Here is a 6,456-nt window from a genome sequence, read left to right as displayed (position 1 = left end):
GCCCCACATTGACTGGTATTTGACTTTTGTTCGGTCTTATGATGAGCATTTCAAGATGTGAACGATATGGGTCCAAATTATGTTAGTTTAGTTGACATTGCAATTTGTAAAAGTCTTTGAATTTTGATTCTAAGCTGGAAGAAGATGGAAAGATGGCAGCTTGAATGTGTATACATGTGTTGTGGACGGTCGTGTTTGTGGTGGTGGTGGTGCAGAAGAACGCAAAGTGTTAGGGGGTTTTAATCAAGAGTGGTTTAGTATGTTATGGTTACGAGATTACCAAAATACCATTTCAACTAACGGTCAAACTAACGACAGCTTGACAGAAGGACGTAGAGTGTAGCGAAAAACAAACGATAAGGATAAGGACTCGGGCGTCCATTATTTCAAAAATAAGGAGGCAAGTTGATTCTAACAACATACGCATGGACGTAAATTGCAATTTACCCCTTAAAGGTTTGTGCTGACATAAAGGATCAGTGTTGAAACATTTTTACAAATGGGATTCCTACACTTCACAACAAGAATCTCCATATAAAGTTTTTTTTTCAACTTTTCCAATTTTAAATAACATTTAATTTTGTTTTTTCTATAATAAAATATAATATCTAACATTTAAAAACCTAAATACAAAGTTTTTTTTTCTGGACATAAATTTAATTGAAAACGTGTTGTATACAAAATAACATATTTTTCATATTGCCACATCCAAAAATTAAGGGGTTTGTGCTGACATAAAGGATCAGTGTTGAAACATTTTTACAAATGGAATTCCTACACTTCACAACAAGAATCTCCATATAAAGTTTTTTTTTTCAACTTTTCCAATTTTAAATAACATTTAATTTTGTTTTTTCTATAATAAAATATAATATCTAACATTTAAAAACCTAAATACAAAGTTTTTTTTTCTGGACATAAATTTAATTGAAAACGTGTTGTATACAAAATAACATATTTTTCATATTGCCACATCCAAAAATAATATACAATTCGATTTTTAATAAAATTTAAGTCTAAACATGGAAAATTTTTAATAAAATTTAAGTCGAAACATGGAAAGAAAATAGAACAATGTTGTTTATTTATATTTTTAAATAATATTAGACTAATACGTTATCAGGCAAAAACTAAACTTATTGTTAAACTAAAATCGACAAAAAATAATAATAAATAAATACATAAAATTTTCAAGCACTCAGAATCCTATTTGTGAAGACGTTTTCAAAAGAACCCTTAGAGGACTCGGGCGGAAGCATGTATATGCATGTATCATATTGCACAATATCCCGAGGCGGAAGCATGCATATCCCTGGACGTTTCAATTCATAGCATAGTGTATGCATGTATCATATTGCACAATATGCTGATCAAACAAGACGGGCGTGCAATATCCCCGGATTGGGTGCCGGATCCTCCTACGCAAGTTCAAGTTCCACAAGATATCCATTTACAATTGCGTAACGAAGAAACTCACTTTCGGTTGAGATTCGATTTAATCGAACTAGTAGGTTCTCTAGGTTTGGAGTTTCCGGATTCGGACGAGGAGTAGGTTTTTTTTTTTTTAATTGTATGTTTCTAGTATGTTAAATTGAAGTAGTATGTTTTAAATTTAATGAAATTTTTAATTTTAGTGTTTTATTGTTAATTTCTAATTTAAAATAAAAAATTAAAAAATTAGTGAAATTTATAATTTTAAAATGAAAATTAAAAATAAATGGGAGTGATAGAATTTCATCACTAGTGATTCCACCCCTCCTACATTTCTATCACTAGTGATGGAAATTTAGTTGATGACATGGCATAATTTTATTGGACATTAAGAGTGATAGATTCTATCACTAGTGAACCACCCCTAGTCCCCTTATTTTATAACTATATAGGATTTTAAAATCAGAAAAACAAAATACAAATATAACATGTGTCACATAATTTGTGTGGCTAATCTAATGCACCCAATTTGCATAAGATGTAAGTGCTGACAGGGGCGCAACTTTGTGGAGGTTGGGGGTATGAACTTTTCGCTCAATTGTGTCTGGTATATAGTTTTCGTATAGAATTTTTTAGGTATATACGTCTTCGACCTCCGGTTTTATAATTTTTTAAGTATATACGTTTTTTACTCCGATAAAAATCTTAAGCTTTGTCACCGTGTGCCGAGATAGAATGTGAACCCTTCTACTCTTGTGATCCACATATTTTCAAGAGTTTTGATGACCAAGGTATGATAAATGTGTATAACATTGAAAACATCCCCAACTTGGTGACGTAGAGCTCGTTTGAAAAATGCAAAACTCACTTTTTCAGACAAGATGATGAGGTGAAGTTTGTGGGCCCCCACTTTCACATCTCTCTCGTACACATATAATGGGGTAATTACAAACCACAGAAAAGAGGGGCACCCTATACCATCCATAATCCATCAATCATGAGATGGTATGTAACCATATAATGTTAAAAATATATATTTTTATATTAAGAAAAAAAAACTATACAAATCTCATACTCAAATTAAAGATAATAAAATGCTCATTGGTGTGGGGTTTTTTTTTAAATACTAATATATGAAATAGTTGTAGACGTTTATATAAAAAGCGAGAGAAGTTAATTTAAAAGTCAACAATAATGGTTATTCCTTTTTTGCCCATTTAGTCCTTGTTTTTGTTACGTGATTCTTAGATTTTGGGACTACATAATCTCAACCATTGAATTAGTATATCAATCCTCCGTCTTCCTTCTTATCCTTTGCACACATCTTTTTCCTTTGTATTTGATTTGATCCTTGTATAAATTTACAAATTTGTTATTTAATATTTTAAGGGATGTTTGAAATTTATAATGTTGTGAGAGCAATATATGTTTTTGAATGAGGTTTGGATCTTGATGTGGCAACTAAGATGCCAATTTGTAAGGCTTGAAAACTTATATAACGTTGTGGATGCTCTTTAAGTTTAACTAGGATTGCGACTCGCCATAATGCGGTAGGGATTCTTTAGTTATAACTAAGTCGATCTAGGACCCGCATGTTATGTTAAACCTGTCAAACGGGAAACAAATTGACGATGTAAAAACGTTCACCCACACCCACACCCACACGCGCACGTTGCGTCGTGTTAACTCACAAAATTTAGAACGAAACATAAAAACATTAAACCAAAGACGCACGTTGCGATGTGTTAAGTCACAAAATTTATAACCAAGCATAAAGCGAAAAAATTGCGGAAAATGAAAACTATATATAACCAAAGTTGAAAGTAAAAAAAAAGTTGTTAGGATAGATTGCAAAAGATTAAAAGTTTTGGGTTAGAAGTAATAAAACAAATAGTTTTGAGTTAAAAGTAATGTATGAAATACTTTTGGGTGAAAAGTAAAAAAAAAAATCAATTTTTTTTGGAAAACCCCCAAAGCCAACGGTACGACAACCATATGCATAACCATTTTTTCTTTGAAAACCCCCCAAAGCACACTCCGCGTTGCGGCGGAGCGTAAAGGGTGTCAAATAGTACTAATGTCACACAACCGTCATCGACTACCAATAATGACTTGACCTAGGGTATGGTATTGCGAACGAACCGTCAAACATGGGAAAATAGAGGTAAAAAACGTTGAACCACACATGCACGTTGCGTCGTATTAACTTGAAAATTTTAGAACTATACGTAAAGCGAAAATTTGCGGAAGATGAAAAGTATAAGTGATAAAAGTTGTGATGTTAAATTGCAAATAATGAAAAGTTTTTGGTTAAAGTTAAAAAAAACAAATTCTGTAGGGTTAAAATTGCAAAAGGTAAAAAACTTTGGATTAAAACTTAAAAATCAAGAGTTTTTTTTTTTTTTTTTTTTTTTTGAAAATACCCGAAACACAATGTACAAGTTATGATACACTAAAAGTTGCTTCTTTATATATGTAATAATAATAATAATGTTCTTAGCACAAAGGTTAATTATTTCATGTATTACTTTCAATAACATCTAATCTAAAGCATTTGGTTCGGTGTATCACTTCTTCTATGAACATTCAATGAATCATCTTTAACTCATACACAATATGTACCACAACAAAACTCAATGAATCACCTTTAACTCGTACACAATATATACCACAACAAAACACCAAACAAATTTGTCTCTGTAAGATTAAATATATTATGTATTAATATTTAATCTATAGCCATTATAATCATTTACATAATATAGATCAAAATATATAATAACCTATTAAGATAATTAGTTGGTAATTGTTGATGGACCATATTACCCTTATTAACTAATTAGGTTTCCTCCTTGGTGCTTATATAAGGAGACTTATGTGGAGGTTAAGGGGTTAGATAGTTACACAATTAGACACACCCCATAAGCTTAACATCATCACGTTCGACCTCCTTCTCCTACGGCCGATACCCTTTTCGGTTTTCTTAGTCACCATCATCAGTCAGCACCCTAAGGAGGAACCAGATCACCTTGACAAAGATATCGAACTCCATGTCGTTAAAACAGAACTGAACCAACATGTGGTATCAGAGCATATGTTGATTAGTCAGTTCTGTTTTCATATCCATAATTCTGGGATTGAAACTTGGAAAACGGAATTTTGAAAGCCTCGTTTAATTCCAGCCGGTTTCGAGTCGGTCATGTCCACTCGAGATCACTGTTTTCGGAAAAAGGTTAATTATATGTTCACTCAAATTCAACTGGGTTATGTTTTAACCGAAATCTGTTTAGAAAAACTATTAATATTCAGGTTTCGGGTTCCAAAATTTATGTTTTATGTTTTTAGGGTTCATCATGTTCTTGGGAAAATTCGAAAATTCTATTATGTTTTGGAATGTTTTAGGATTAATGAGTGTTTTTTCCATGTTTGATCAAATTTTATCTTTTAAGTTTATTCAAAAACTGTTATTAGATAAACAGTTATAATTTTCGAAATATTTTGATAAAATTAGATCATCTTAAAACAGGAAACACTATCACAAAATCCCTTAGAATTCGAATTTTCAGTTATGTTTTCACATTCACAGTTGTTAACAGGAAGCTTCGAGATCATCAGATTACGACTCGAGACCATCAGTCTCGACTCGATACCATAAGGTCTCGACTCGAAATCATTAGGTCTTTAAACCTTCACAACTCGAGGCCAACAGATCTCGACTCAAGACCATAAGGTCTCGATTCGAAATCATAAGGGCTCAAAAGTCTACAACTTGAGACAAAGGTCTCGACTCGAGACATAAGGTCTCGACTCGAGACCATAAGGTCATAACTCGAGACCATAAGGTTGCGACTCGAGACCGTGGTTGCGACTCGAGACCTCATCATGACTCGAGATCTCATAAGATATAGTAGCCGGGACCATGGTTCCGACTCGTGACAACAAGGTTGCGACTCGAGACCTCGTAACTGACTCGAGATCTCATAACTCAGTCGAGACCTGACTCGAAACCTCGTTATTTTAGACCTGACTCGAAACCTGACTCGAGATCTCATAACTCAGTTCGATCCGCGCTAACGGGTGGTTTGCTATTAAATGATTGGTTTTGTAATTATTTAGTTAATTAATCAGAATCCGATAATCTTTTGCAAAACCAAGATGGCTTAACTTGAATGAGCTTCTGATGTATCAATTTCTGGCCAAAGCTGATTTGATACATCTACTTATCATCCAAGTATTACGAAAGCCAAGTTAAGTGTGCATCATAAACATGAATGTATTAATATCTGGCCAAAGCTGATTTAATTCCTTCATAGATGGCATACTTAACAAGTGCATAACTAATGTGATTGTCTCAATTTCTGGCCAAAGCTGATTTGTTACAACCACTTTGCACATATGCTTAAATGATTACACTTCTGTCCAAAGCTGTTTTGTCTTCGTTTAAGTAGAATTTTTAACTAAGTCTATTATTTTGATGTTAGTAATAGACAATATCACAACTTCATAACGTAAAATGGTCATTATTTATGCCTGCCTTAGTTTAACGCGCCCTTAGACCACATTAGGACTTCTTCCTTAGTATCATAATTTGCTCATCTTATTTCCACTATCAGCGCCCAATTGCGGGATTCCACCTTTGACCGGTGATAACTATGCTGCATGGAAGGATGCTCTCATGCATACATTTGGATTGCTGGATTTTGATTATGCTCTAAGAGAGAATAAGCCAGCGGACCTTACCACTCAAAGCACTACTGCTGAGCAGTTAACTCATGAAAAGTGGACTAGGTGTAACCGCATGTCTCTCATGTTTATGAAGCAGTCCATAAGCAATGCAATCAGGGGAGTTATTCCTGATTCTGAAGATGCTAAAACCTACTTGGAACATGTGGAGGCGCAATTCAAAGGGATGTCTAAAGCACACGCTAGTACCCTTATCCTCAAGCTGGTGACAACTAAGTATGATGGGAGGAGCGGCATTCGCGAGCACATCATGATGATGAATGACATGGCCAATAAGCTGAA

Source organism: Helianthus annuus, chromosome 11, assembly GCF_002127325.2.
Source record: "Helianthus annuus cultivar XRQ/B chromosome 11, HanXRQr2.0-SUNRISE, whole genome shotgun sequence".
NCBI classification, from domain to species: Eukaryota; Viridiplantae; Streptophyta; class Magnoliopsida; order Asterales; family Asteraceae; genus Helianthus; species Helianthus annuus.
This window is presented reverse-complemented; position numbering follows the sequence as displayed.